The sequence below is a fragment of the Emydura macquarii genome, unplaced genomic scaffold (genome assembly GCF_026122565.2).
Source record: "Emydura macquarii macquarii isolate MOO-44397 ecotype Brisbane River unplaced genomic scaffold, CSIRO-AGI_Emac_v2 contig_2432, whole genome shotgun sequence".
Classification (NCBI taxonomy): domain Eukaryota; kingdom Metazoa; phylum Chordata; order Testudines; family Chelidae; genus Emydura; species Emydura macquarii.
Window position 1 is genome coordinate 2,599,316 of NW_027132569.1, and position 14,595 is coordinate 2,613,910.

General features: G+C 42.0%; 1 long non-coding RNA gene across 2 annotated transcripts in view; it reads right to left on the bottom strand.

The window, feature by feature from the left end:
• LOC137162568 (uncharacterized) overlaps positions 1-14,595 on the bottom strand; it is a 136,820-nt gene that overhangs the window by 115,367 nt on the left and 6,858 nt on the right. The window contains exons 1-2 of one of the 2 annotated variants that reach the window (XR_010922404.1): positions 12,037-12,238; positions 11,373-11,486 (exon numbers count right to left, since the gene is read on the bottom strand). This is a non-coding gene — a long non-coding RNA (uncharacterized lncRNA). Of the gene's footprint in view, positions 1-11,372; positions 11,487-12,036; positions 12,239-14,595 lie in introns of those variants that run through there. The other variant, XR_010922403.1, reaches the window with a different exon arrangement.

The following is a 14,595-nucleotide window of genomic DNA, read 5'->3' on the forward strand; positions in this document are numbered from 1 at the left end:
TGTCATCTCAAGAAGCAAGAGGACAGTCTGTGTTGCTAAACAGATTAAGACCTTTGCCACCTACCTCTGGGACATGCATACAATTTCATCCAGAGGTCCAATGTGAAATGAGCCGGATGGTCTCATCTGTCCCCTAACCAGCCAGCAGCTTACTCTAAATGTACAGTCTCTTGCAGGAGCCATTAGTCCGTTCTCTCCTCACGGGGTTTTAGAGAATAGAGGCCTAGCACTTGTGACATTTACAAGGTGTGCTGCCTGAATTTCTCCAGTCAAGACTGAGGGAATGAAAAGGAAAGAGAGCCGGGTATTTAGAGGAAGGATGGCCTTGTGGTTGAGACACTGTGCAAGGCTTTGGGTTCATCTCCTGGCTCTCCCACAGATTCCCTGTATGACCTGAGGTAAGTCACATTGTCTTTGTGCCTCTCAGTTTGCCATCTGTAAAAAGGGGATAATAAACATACCACCTGACTGGAATAGTGTAAGGCTCATACAGTGGTGGAGGCCATATAAACTATCTAGACAGCACAATCAGTTCTTTAAGTTTTTTTACAGCTATGCAGAACAAACTACCAAGTTCTCGTGCACAAAAATGACAGCTTTCCACTGTTAATTTTCACAAAATACATTTGAGGTGGAAATTTACAATATCTTAGTTTTTGGTATTGAAAACCCTGCTTTGATTCACAGAGGATGAATAAGTGTTAGGGATGATAGGATTTTTTTTTTTTTTTTTTTTTGTGGGGGGGGGGCGGGGAAGGAAGAAATCCTTTGTAGCTTGATTGAATGTGGAATCTTTTTCTCTCTACTTACTAATCATCCGAGTGGCATAGATAAAACATCTTTGGTCGGACTTTCCCCTGCCATGGATGCTTTTGCACTGTGCCAACTAGCTACCTCTCTAAGGTCTGCCCCAGAATGGATTGCAGCTCATTAGAGTAGCAGTTCATTGAAGGATGTCGGGCTGAACTGTAATAATTTGTGAACGTTGTTATTGGGTTAGTTAACTATGGCTTTACTGGGTTAGTGCAATATTTACTGTATGCATATACTGGTTTAGTTTAATAGCAGGGGTGTTGGGAAATTAACAGGAAGGCAACACAATAGCTTCTTAAGTAACCTCCTGGTAAACATGGCAGGGATCCCTCAGAGATAATGCCTGAGCTTTTAGCTGGGAAGGTGCTACATCCAGTCTCCTGCCAAAGTTATATGACTTCTTATGCCAAGGCTAGGAGATAAGAGATGAAAAAGTTGAACTAAATAGTTAAAAAGGTCACAGAGGGGAGGCAATTGTCAAGGAGCTATTCGCAGAGCAGACTGACTGACAGAGGCAGATTCTCTGGAGGGGCTGAAGAACCAAAAGCGGCCTAGCCCACTACCACAAGCTGGAGGAGTTTAGGATAACAGACATTCATATAGGCCTTTTATTGTGTTTAAACCCTTTTTATTTTATGGTATGCTTTGCTCCTGCTCTTAAGGTTAAACCATACTTTTGGTTTGAGAAAGGCTACCTGTATTAAGCAGTGGCCAACACTCTCCCAAAAGAACTGCATGTGTCAAAACCAGTCACGGCTGCTGAGTAATCACAGTTGATACATAGAGAGCAGTAGCCCTGGGCCTGGTCGGAGAGCGGGACAATCATGGGGATTCCACCCCAGCAGAGGTGAAGACATGAGGCCCAAGAACTCAGGGAGTACGCTCAGAAACAAAGGTGTAGCTAGTCTGGTAACCAAGATGTCAGCACATATGGGCATACATTTTAAAGTGGGACCTGAAATTATGGGAGCCCAATCTGTGAAACTTTAAAAGGGCCTAATTTTCAGAGAATGGGTGCTCAGCACATTCTGAAAGTCAGGAAGTTGAAAAGCAGAAGTTGAGGCTCCCAAAAGTCATTGGTCACTTTTGAAAATGTAGCCCTTTCAGAGTGCTTCCCAAAATAGAGTAAGATATTTCTGTTGTGAGGGGCTTTGTTATTAAGTAAACTGGTCCATGTGGAATAGGATCATCTTTCAAATGAGAGTTTTACATTTAAACCAATTCAAAACGCAAACCAAAAAGGAGGGGTGGTTCTTGCTTTGTGGAAGTATATGGTAAAATACTGGAGCAAAGTGAATCACTTTTCTTGGTATAGCAATAATTTATTGTTAGAGATGACCCAGAGCCACAAAAGTAGGGATCCCAGTCAAGACTTCCACAGAGTTCAGTGGTGTTCTGCACTGAGTGTTTGGTACAAGCCCAGCTCTATTTATATGCAGGGGCTGACTGCACTGGATCCTAATGTGTACAGCTGGTGGCAGAGAGTCAAGAAGCACACTCCTTGCACAGGGTCAGGCACAACTGGAACACACACCCTACTTTCTTCTAATACATCCCCAGTAGTGAAAGCTATCCCAGCAAGCACTGAAAATAGGCAGGGCCATAGGCCCTCCTCCCTATAAATTGATGGTGCGCCTTGCTGACTGCTTGTGTGCCAGGAAGCTGCTAGAGCCTCTCTGGAGTCACAGTCTCTTCCCAGAATTCCCCCTTAGGTGGCACATGTCCCCATGCTCCCAGCACAGTCAAATACCTACCCGTAATAAACTGCCCCTCAATGTATTATGCTTCTGGTTGTGGTGTTCTCTCCTTAGGTCTGTTTAAAACAAAAAAGGAAGTGCCCAACCCCGCCCTGAGAACCACATAGGGCACCCCTGGCTCATCTGGAAGTGAAGGGGGCTCTGCATAGGCACTTGGGTAGGCCCATGTGGAATCAGTTGCAGGAGTGGGGCCTTGTTAAGTGTAAGCAGTTTTCCCTCACTGCTGTAATATGGCTCCCTGGTGTACCAGAATTTCTCCATTAGAGGTAGCAGAGGGTAGGAAATCTTGTTCCCAGAGACACTGGCCACAAATAAGTTTAGTCTAATCAAAAGAAACTGCCCCTTACTTCATGTGTAACTAACAGAAAAGTTAGTTCTCTCTACTTCAGTCAAACTTCCATTTTACAAAGCCCTTTTGTTCCATTAAGTTCTGGAAATAAACAGTTAATGCAGCCAAACTCAGCTAATGCTGTCCTGGGGGAGAGGGAGGAAGGAAAACTCCCTAAAAAGCTTTTAAATCAGCTTAATCTAAAACGGTTAAAATGCTTCATCATAATTTTATGCTTATTGCAGTGTCCCCCACAGGGCAGAGTTAAGAATACTTAGGTGCCTTAACTATGTATTTCCATACCTTAACGTGGTTGGATTTTCATTTTGAAATTTCTGGGCTTTTAATGTTTATTTTTGGGTGAATTTCAACATCCTTTTAATGTTTTTACCCTTAAATTACTGCTAGGTACTTAACTAACTTTTGGATTTTGGAATATCTTGAATGGTCCACCTCTGAGAACAAAGCAGTACAGACCATCATGTCAGGAGGCTGCTGCCATGCAGTTCTTTTCTGCCTGCTGCAGCCCCACCTGAAGTTTAAAGGTCTGTTCCATTTCCTCTGACTTTGGCGTGGTTTCTGTGAGGGAATAGGAAGAAGCATAAGAGAAGGGATACGCACCACAGAGGAGACGCCCAGTGACATCAAAAACTGAAAGCAAAGGGAAATATAAAGATTGATTGCTGCAACAGTTTTAAAGTTCTAAGGTTCTACACTCACTGTGAGCAGCTATGAAGTCTAAGCAATCTGAGCATGAGAACTGTGAATGAGAAGGGGGGGAAGGGAGATTTCTTTGGTGTCGGAAATAGAAGAGGGTGGTGGGAAGAGACAGAATGGTTGCCAGATTAAAACCCACTTTCCAGAACTCCAACTTCAGAGTATGTTGAAAAGATACGTGTTGGCACATTAACCATCAATGAAGAGCAGAAATTCTTCAGGAAGGATGATCTTGTGGTTAAAGCGCTGGAGTAGGACTGAGGCCTGGTCTACACTTACCATGGAATTCAGTGGCAGTTGACAGGAGATAAGCAAGCTACAGAGAGTAGCATATGTATCTCCCATCGACTTCCTAAATTCTAAATAGCGCAGTGTCGCCACTACGCTATGCCGACAGGAAATGCCCTCCCGTTGACGCAGCATTAATATTTTTCCGAGGGGGGGGGGGAGGGATTTATTCAGTCGACTTCTGGATCGATTGAGCGGGTCTCCCCTGCTGCTCAAATCGATCCCGGATAGATCGATCCAGCAGCGCCAGAAGTGCGCTGTCAGTGAAGATGTACCCTCAGAAGATCTGAGCTCAACTCCTAGCTTTGCCACAGATTTCCTGTGTGACTTTTTACACAAATTACTTAGCTCCATTTTATAAATGAGGATCTGAGCAACAGAGAGACTATCTACAGAGGTGCGCTGAGGATAAATTCATTAATGTTTGTGAAGCACTGAGAGAGCACAGTCACAGGGGACACAACCAGAGACAGCGACTTGGGGAGGTAGTGAGGACTGGGACTGATAGTTTTTGAAAAAAGGAGGAGATATGTTATTCTTTATCAGTTTTCCAATTCATGATTTCAACTTACTCTAGATTTCATAACCAGGTCTGCAAAGAGAAAAAAAAAGGGAAAAAAAAAAAAAAAAAAAAAAAAAAAAAGACTGATGGAGGTCTGTAGGTGTCCCCAAAAGTATTAAATCCTAATTAACACACTATCAGCTATGTAGAACATGTATGTGGCTAAGTCAGAGACTCCCCTATATTGATCTGTGAAGATAATCATTGTCCTACTGCTAGTGAGGATGCAAGTGGGCAGTCTTTGAATTTATTACTACTCTTTTCAATCAATAGGTCACACTCATGGAAAAGCATTACACAGTGTAAGTCTCTGATAACACATCACAGACTTCATAGTCTGAGTTCTTCTTTTTCAGAGACTCAGACCCTTTCCCATCATCACATAGGACAATTCATAGTTCTAAACCCAGCTGCTTACCAAGGTGGTTTTGCTTGTGGGGACAAGACCAGCACTGCTTTGCATAATATGCTCCTTGTCAAACTCAAACAGCACCACCACAAAACAGCAGCATACAGTTTGTCATCATTTTGTGGGAATACAGTAGCTGGAAGCAGCAGACTGCCTGATGGGTTCTGCAATTTTGATTTAAACAAAACAAAAGTGAGTGGCTCTAATTTCACAGATGTGAGCAATTCATTAACTGGAGAATGATGTAGCAGTTCTAATGGGATCTGACTTGAGGGCTGTTTGGGGGAAATGACCATTTGCAGCTGCCTCTCACCAGCCCAGTGCAAGGCATTATGCAGTCAGATGGAAAAATCAAACTGCATATTAATTTGATAGTCTGTGATAGCATGGCAGCATTGCTAGGCAATATTTCTAGTCAGTACCATGCGTACAGGCGGTCTGCCACCTCTACATTTTATAGTACGTGATAACAGGAGGATCACACACATTCTATTAAATCATCCATATGACTGCAGCTTATGTCACAGTCTGTTAAAGGGCCAGAAACAAAATAGCTACAAGTAACCAATCTGAGCAATCTTGTACCCTAATACCTGGAATGGAAAAGGATGGGGGAGGATGGAAAGACAAAAGGGCTCTTACTCAGCTTTAATTAGTCCCCGAATCAATTTGAATACGTCCTCCAGCACTCACTTTTCCAAGGGATGGACAAGCTAGTCTATCTTTTGAGACGTCACTGTGGTAACAGAATCGAGTCCCCTGTAACTGTGCACACTGGGGCCCAGGCAGAAACGGAAGCAAAAGCTATGAGTATTGGTGGATAAGGGGAACATTTCCTGATTTTGAAGGTCACTGACTGGCGATAGGGGGGCAGAAAAGCGACACTGTGCACTGACAAAGCCTGAGGTTCCTACGTAGGGAAGGTGTGGGGAAAGGAAGAAGATGGTTCCTGGGCTGGCCAATATTCTTGGAGATGTGGGTGTGGCTCAGAGAGATTTGGTCGCTCATTAGAACTAAAATCAGGTGAGTTTTGCCTGTTTTACAGTTTAAAAGGAAACTCTCTCTCTCTCTCTCTCTCTACAGCCCTATTTGGGATCTAAAGACTAGATGTGAAAACCTGGCTTCCAGTGAAGACAGTGAGAGTTATCATTCCGTGGGGCCAAGATTTCACCCTGAACGTCTAGTGTTCAGTTGGTACTTTTGATTGGTAGGCAGTAGCACTGTGGTTATTCGCTTGGTTGCTGGGCCATCTCACCGTATGGCTGCATGCCATTTGGCCAATAAACATTTCAACCCCTGACAACAAGTGTGTGAAATTTCAAAAATTATTCATGCAGTTCACTTCCTAAAGGGTCTGATCCAAACTGAAGTCAATAGAAAGTCTCTTACTGACTCAATAGACTTTGGATCAGGTTCTAAATGAACCCAAGGACTCAAACTATATAGCAATACACTAGGATGCGTGGGAAAGATTAGTATTCTTGAGATGGAAATGACTGTAAAATGAGCAGCTTTGATGCTCAAAGTGAAAATACCATTACCACCCTCTAGAATTGACCAGTTATCCTATTTTGCTTTGGGTGAAATCCATCCTTACGCAGGCAGTCAGCGCAAGACCTATGTACCAGTTAAGTCCTAATTAACTCCTCAATTTAGGGTTTAAGTGGGCCTAAAAATTTAGTGAGGCCTTATGTGGATCCTCTTCACAGGAGTGAATTTTCAAATGTGAATGTTGTGTTTTCTAACATTTGAGTATGTTTGCAGATTCAGCAGTGCAAAATATTTCACCACTTTCACCTCAGCAAAAGCCCTCTAGCAGAGAAAAGTAGCAAAAGCAAATCACCATTTTTCAAAATTTGCTCCAACAGCACTTTTACCATCCTCAGAGCAATAGAGAAGTATTTCACAGAGGGGAAAAACTGACTGTGCTTGTGGGGGAAAAAAACCCAAAGGGTTGAAAGGAGGGGGGAAAAAAAGCTAAAATCCCAACAAACAAAATGTTTCATTTTTCACCAGACAGGCAAAAGAGAAACCAGTGCCAATATTGATCGATTATTTTAATACATCTTTATAGCCCCTCTCTACTGATATGGCATCCTATGGTAAACATCTTCTGGAACATGCATAGATTCAGAGGCCTGCAAAGGGGTAAAGAGGTTCGGGTAAGTAGGGAGAGGGCAGGGGGAGTTGGGCACAGTCATTTTAATTCAGAACATTACTGAGTGACGCAAAGTAACTGCCTTAAGGGAAGAGTCCTTAGAGAAAATGGTAAATCTTTATATTACATGACATTAATTACAATTTTACTGCTGGCTAACTCTATTACAGCTTCTGTATAGCTACGGAATACAGTACTTATATGGTGCCCTCTTCAATCAAGAAATGTCCTGGTGAAGGCCCAGGGGCCAAAACATGGACTTTATTGCACTCTCTGTCACAGCTCATAAAGAATACTTAATGGATTCGCTTGTAAGTACATCTCTATTATTTGTACAAAATTAGAGAAGTGGGGAGCGTGAGGATGGCCACTAACGTTTATTTTTTTTTTTTAAATGCAAAAATCTTTCCGTCTGGTTTTTGACATATATGTTAATGAGAAACTAATAGGCTTTGCTTGACCCAGACACCCTGCCTGCATGTATACTAGGGAAAAGAACCACTGGTAACTGAATAGATGAGATCACACCAGTGATGTAGTGGGTCCAGACTAACCCTGCTGCTTGTAGTTTTGCTTACAATTAGACTTTTCTATGCTGTTGTGGCTGTGTTGCCTTTTGGGTACCTATCCCACAGTTCCTGTTATTGCCCTCCATTAGAAGTCACCTCTGAAATGTCAAGGGGTTTTCTGGCAGCCAATGGAATTGTGGAAGAAGATCTCAAAGTCTCATAATTCAGTGGGCAAGTTATCATAAGTCCTACTGGGTGCCGGGAAGTGGGTGGCACAAGCCTAAAGGGAGACACTAGATTGCCGCAGAGAAATACTTGATTCCATCAATTTCTCCCCTTAATAGAACCAACCTATAAGACCTATTTGGGGTTAACTGCTTGGGTCATAAACAATAACGTACGGAGTGACCAAGGAAAGTGCGTGATGCCAAAAATCTTTTAAAAATTAAAACTTCTGAAACAAACTTCCCAGTGCGCTCTCCCCATCAAGCAATATTGACATCAGTGGAACTCTACTGTGTTTTGGAGTACCCTCGAGAACCCATTTTTCACTATGGTTTATGAGACCATTCAATGATTACACAAATCTGGAGAATATATCAACTCTATTTATGGGGGCAGGATGATGGTGGAGTATGCTTTTGGGGACACAACAAGTTGGGGATTTGTCTTGAGTTGCCAATGTCAGTGACTAACATAGCTGTGACCCATCCATGCCTATGGTAGCCACCTGAAAATGCTAAGGTCAGGGCAGGCTGTAAAAGGAGAGCAGATTCTCCTAGCACTGGTGAGTGACACTGAAGTCAGACTTTCCAACCAGCCACAAACAGTGCTCCTGATTCCCCACACTGATTATCAAGAAGCCAAAATAAAATATACACAGCCCCCTTTACTGCATTTCAGTCTCTGACTCCCAGTCAGCCACTAGGTCCAGTAAAGAGACCAGTTATTTAAAACTCTATTCTCTTTACCAAAAAGGTTTCTCCTGACCCCAAAGAGTCAGCCACAGTACCAGATCTATATAAGTTTAGATCTTACCCAAAATACCATGCTGCCAGCCAATCCTTTAGTAACTAAAACTATATGAGAAATGTTAAAGGATTAAAGCAATCAGACACATATATATGGACTTTCAAATCAATTGTATCAGGTTTCTAGTAGAATTGTGGAGTTTGTAGATTTGTATAGTCCCTCTGGTGTACATCCAGTACCTGGATGGGTCTCAGTCCTTTGTTTCACAGCTTCAGTTCAGTTGTAGATGAGTTGATTCAGAGGTAAGTGAAGATTGAAGACAGACTGAAAGACAAAATGTATCTCGGGCAGCTGCCTTTTATGTCCTTTGGTCTTTGCCATGCTGCTTGTGGAATTTTACAGGAACAAGATGGAGTCCAGGGTCACATGAGTGACTGCTGACTTATCAGGTACATCTCTGGCTTCTCCCCCTGGCCCATTGTACCTGTGAATTTCTATAATGGGCCATTAAGCAGGCTAGTGCTGCAACCATCCTGTCTGGGGTGTCGCCCAGACACAGCACAATTTGAAATACAGTTATATCAACCATATCCATAACTTCCATTATATATATATAACACATGAACATAAACATCATCATCTTACTTAGCACATTATAGCCTTTTAACAGTACCTGACACGGCATATCTCATATGAATTATGATGATTTTGACACACTCTGATGTTAAATAATATAATAAATCCCCCCCCCCCCATCCAGCCAGCATGACAATAGCAATGAATTTTAATATTTGCCTGCAGCCGCTTTGCACGTGTGAAATAAAGGTGGACATTTTCTGTCAACAGCGGAGCAAGGCAGCCGTAGGACATGCAGCAACCTGTGCTCAGACATACGGACAAGGAGTTAGGATTGAGGCTCTTAGTTACATTACTACAACTTGTTGCTCTATTCAGAAATGCTGTGCACACTGCCAAAACAATGGTAAGGAACTGAGAATAAAGCAGGGAAATAAAGATTATATTTTGGTTTTTATTTGTGGTAATTTATGGCTAATTTATGGTGGTGGGTTTCTTCCATTAACAACCTTTGTTAATTGTTCGGTTATCTTGATTCGTAGGGTGAGGATGCTTCTAGAGAAGTGCAGTGGTGTTTTATTGACAGGGCAGTCATTGCTGGAAGTTGCTGCTATGAAATATCAGTATTTGTTCGCACATGCAATTACTGGGAGTGCAGGCACAAAATAAGAGTAGATGCACATGCAATTAAGTCTGTAATTGCTATGTAATTTTGAATTTGTAATGCTAGGTATTTTTATGAAGTTTTCCCAGGTACCAAATTCTGTAAATCAGGCTCTTAAATGCCATTGTTAGATCAACATGTAGGCAAGGATTTGGGGGAATCCACACATACAATTAAAAGCAAGGAAATTGCAGTGGGAACTTTGGATATAAAATGACCCTATCAGCCAGATTCATCCTTTTTATAATTCCACAGACGTCAAACAGAAAAATTCAGCTGGCTGATTTTTTTTTTTTTTTTTGGGAGGGGGGGGGAGAAGGTGGGGGAGGCAGGAACACCAGCTTTTTCCCCCTCTGAAAACTCTAAATAACAGAGCAAATCACAGGAAACACAAGATGCACGAGGAGAAACCAAACCACTTTACTATGACCAGGTATTCTCTAATAAAGCAACAGGTATTCGAGACTGCACTGGAAGAGAGAAGAGAAAATGAAGGAAAGGTGTAATGACACTTGCTACAATGAAATATCTTGTAATTTTGATTAGTCATGTTGGGGATAGGTTAGTCAGAGATAGCCTGAAAGAGACCAAATGGGATTGAACGATGATACCTGGGAAATGCTGGCCTGAACTAAACCCCAGAAACAAACCTCCTGAATGTTGTGTGCATTTCTAATAGAAATGCCTCCCTATGTGAGTGCAACTCATAGAAAACTTGTGACGTCTCAGCAACCTATAACTCCACTGAGGGCTACACAAATGACAATTAAGGACAATACTTCCCAAAAAAGAAAAATTACCAACAGAAACTCATCTACACAGAAATGGCCAACATCTGATACATACATGGGGACTGCCATGTTGCAACACAATCCTCTGACCCCACAGACTTCCTAGCATAGGTAGATCCAGAAAGTACCTTTCCCTAGGTGGCCTCTGAGGATCATGTCCAAAAAATGGTGCTAGAATCCTGCTAGCAGTATCAGGGCTTCTGTAGTGTCAGATATTTGATTGGGGTCGGATGCCACATTATCCTTTGGACTCATCTGACCTTTATAGTAATACTGATATTCAATTAAAAAATCTGTACGAGTGACTGAATAGACAAGAAGCAAAATGTTCCCAGGAGGGGGGTGGGGGGGCTAAATCTATGCGTGTTTGACTTTAGATTCCTGACCTAAAAACTTGAGAGGCTAACCCCCTTCACAGGAACTCCACATTTTACAAATGTTTCTATGTTCCCTTCCATGCCCTCATCTCCTCTTTCTCTAGGCAAGGATAGAATTGGATACGACGATAGACTTTACAGATTTTTAGCGCCTTCAAACACCACTCCAATTTTGCTACATGTAGCTGCTACCATCATGTGAAAGGAAGAGCGTTTGAGACAAGCGGAAAGCCACAGCAACCAAAATAGAGAATGACAATGGAAATATACCTGAGTTTGTGCAGTTAAACAGAAATGGCACTTCCCCCCCCCCCCACGCTTGATCAGAACATCTTTAACAAGGTTACCAAGAGTCTATTTTGTCACTTTCAGGCACTTTAAGAGCACTGTGGGAGTAGCAGGGTGAGAGGAAAAAAAAGAAGGGGGAGGGAAGAGAGGGAGTTATGCTCACAGCTTTTCACAGTCAAAAACAGAACCCACTGCTGGTAATGTGAGAGCACTAGATCAGGCGCCAAATGGATAAGACTGTAGACAGCGGGGCCAAAGCACTGATACTTGCCAGCACCTGCAGATAGGAGACAAATAATTGGCACATGTTTAAAAAAAAAAAAAAAAAAAACACAAGAGAGAGTTGGTAGATGTTCTTATTTTCTAACAGTGTCTGGCAGGAGCTCCTGCATGGAATTTAATCAGCAAGAGTTGTTTAAAGTGAGCTTTGAACACAAGCCCTGTGTGGCTAGTAATGAACTTCATATCATCTGCAACTCCTGTTTGCTGACGACATTCAATTTGTTAATTCTGCAGCTGGTGATAGGGGTCAGATATGAAAGTGACGATTGTTTTTTGACGTTCCAACCCCTGCTCACATCTTCCTAATTAATCCTTTTAGGAGCCACCAGCAGCTCAAGAGAAGTGCAGGGAAAGAAACAAGAAGAGAGATGGATTTTCTGATGCGCCTCTCTACTTCCTATCCCACTGTCTGACATTTTGGGTAGAAGGAAAATGAAGGGCATGGCTTCCACTCAGATACAAAAACTATTAGCTGTCTTGGGCCATTACAATCAACTTTAACCTCAAAAGAGATATTAAAAAAAAAGAAAAAGAAAAAAGCTAACCTTATTTTTAAGCCTGACAAATGTGTTTTATTTACTGTTCTCAGGAGGGGGGTTGGATGGGGTCATGGAAGTTCTCTCTCCTGATAAAACACAAGTCACACACTTTAGTGCAGCCTCAGGAGCAAGAGTTTAGCGCATGTGCATGCCCATTACAAAGACAGACTAGAGCTTGAACACAGGTTGTTAGCAGAGCTGGGCAGAACAGATCATACAGCATGAGTGCAGGCAAACAGACCCTTTGGTGCAAAGCAAACATCTGGAAACAGCAGTTTAGCCAGGTGCAGTCAGGTCACCGAGTCAGTCATGCAAGGCCACACAAAGCAACAGAAGATTGGTCTGACATTAGTTCATGGAAGCAGCACAGAAAAAAGCAGCACACATTAGGAACAGCACAAGAGATTCCACCCCTCCCTCCCCCCCCCCCCTTTTTTTTTTTTTTTATTTATTAATTTTGTGGTTCTTGAGATAACTAGGACAGACACATGACTCTGGGAGGACAGGGCTGGCCTCAGAAAAGGAGGCCAGCCACACATGGAAATGAATGGCATTGGCAGCCAAAGTTCAGTGGGTACGGAAGACAGCCAGTGAGAGTCACACCCACAATGCCACAGAGCCAATGGCTGATGTAACTGGATGCCCGGCTTAGCGAGATCAGAGCTGCGCCCTTGCATTGTCTCTTAATGGGGAGGCCTTGCAAGTCTGAAGAGCTAGAGGAGGAGATGTGGGGAGAGTTGGGAAGAAGCTTGGAGAAGGAAAAGAGGTCATCAGCCACAAACAGGGAACTCTACATCTCACTTGTGGGTCAAATTTTCAAAAGGCAGGTGCTTAAGTAAATTACAATTGCATATGCATGTAACGAATCCATAGATGCATCGTTACCCATACTGCATGTGCAGTCAGGAACCATAGGACCTGCCATACCAGAATGGGCTGGTTATCAGTCAAGGCCAGATAGCGGCCTACGGCTGAGCTCCTACAATCATCAGCTTGATCAAATGTGAACTGCTATATATTAGACTGATGAAGAAGAGTGGCATTTCTTCCTGACCCCAGCAGAAATCAAAGGATACCATGAAATGTCAGATTTGATTACCTACCCTCCCCCACCAGTCAATGAATGTCTAGTATTCTATATTAATCATAGTATTATTCAATATTCTTGCAGTTGCTCATTTAGGCACACAAATGTGGCTTTTGCTCAGGGAAATTTTATGGACTCAGCTTAGCTCTCCATAAGTGAAGATTTGGCCCTGAATGTCTGTGCAAGCAGTAGTGCATATGGTAGGAAGTGTTTAGTGGTAATCCATCCTGATTAGCCACCAATACTAAGTATTTAGTGAACGATCTTATACTTACCAATGTTGACATATAGCTTGAAAATATCATTAGGAGTTTTATTTTATGTATCACATGTCCTACATATACCATAGAGAGACAAGGTGCAGGAAGTAATCTTTTATTGGACCAACTTCTGTTGGTAAGAGACAAAAACTTTCGAGCTACACAGAACTCTTCTTCAGGTCTGGGATAGATACTCAGTGTCACAGTTAAATGCAAGATTGAACAGATAGTTTAGCATAAATAAGAATATGTGCTGACAATGGACCATTCAAGGTGAAGTGGCCCTTTAACACCCCTGTAGTCATAGGAAAAAGGGCAGGGAGTAGTGGGTTATAAATTGTTGTAATAAGCCATTAGTCCAGTGTCTTTATTAAGACCATGATTTTTAGTGTCTAGCAAAGTTATGAATTTAAGCTCCTAGGCTCGTCTTTTGAAACTGTTGTGTAGGTTTCCCTTGAGGAGGACTGATAGGTCAGCTATAGAATGATCATTTTGTGAACATTCTGAATTCCAGTGAAATATATAAACAGACACATATGACGTTCTAGTCTATGGTTTCTTAATAGTTCCAGCTTCTTGACATGAGCAAAGTTCTTGGAATCAAGCCAGTGATTCACCAAGGAGAACTCATTTTCTCACACTGTCACACTGGTGATATCATTAATTACATTAGCAGTTTCCTAGTAGATATTTTCTGCTACGGAAGATCCTGAGACTTTAATGAAGGAGAAAAGAATAAAAAAAAAACCCTAACACCACAGGAAAAAAATTATTTTCCGGAGATGTCTAAAAATACAGCTAAAAGGAATATTTTCAATTATGAAAATATTTAGGTAAATCAGCATTCCCATTATCTTATGCCAAGACTTCAATTCTTTTTCAAGAGTTGTCTGGGAACACTTAAAACAGAAGGTAAATATGCAGGGATGATATCCAGGGAACAGTATTTAAGAAATCTTTAACTGGTCCAGTTAGAGTATGCAGTTGGTACAGTATGTGCATAAAATAATCTCTCTCTCCCCAACAGTCCTCAGAGGACTTTGTGGGCTTTTTGTCACTATTGGTCCAATGAGTGAGTCAGTGTAAAGAAAGGGAATTAAATTGAACAAAGGAAAATTTAGGCTATTTATCAGAACAAATTCCTGACCAGTGAGACGTATTAGACTAGAATAAACTCCTAAAAATTGGAAGCAGTTGAAACCCCATCACTTAAGTCAC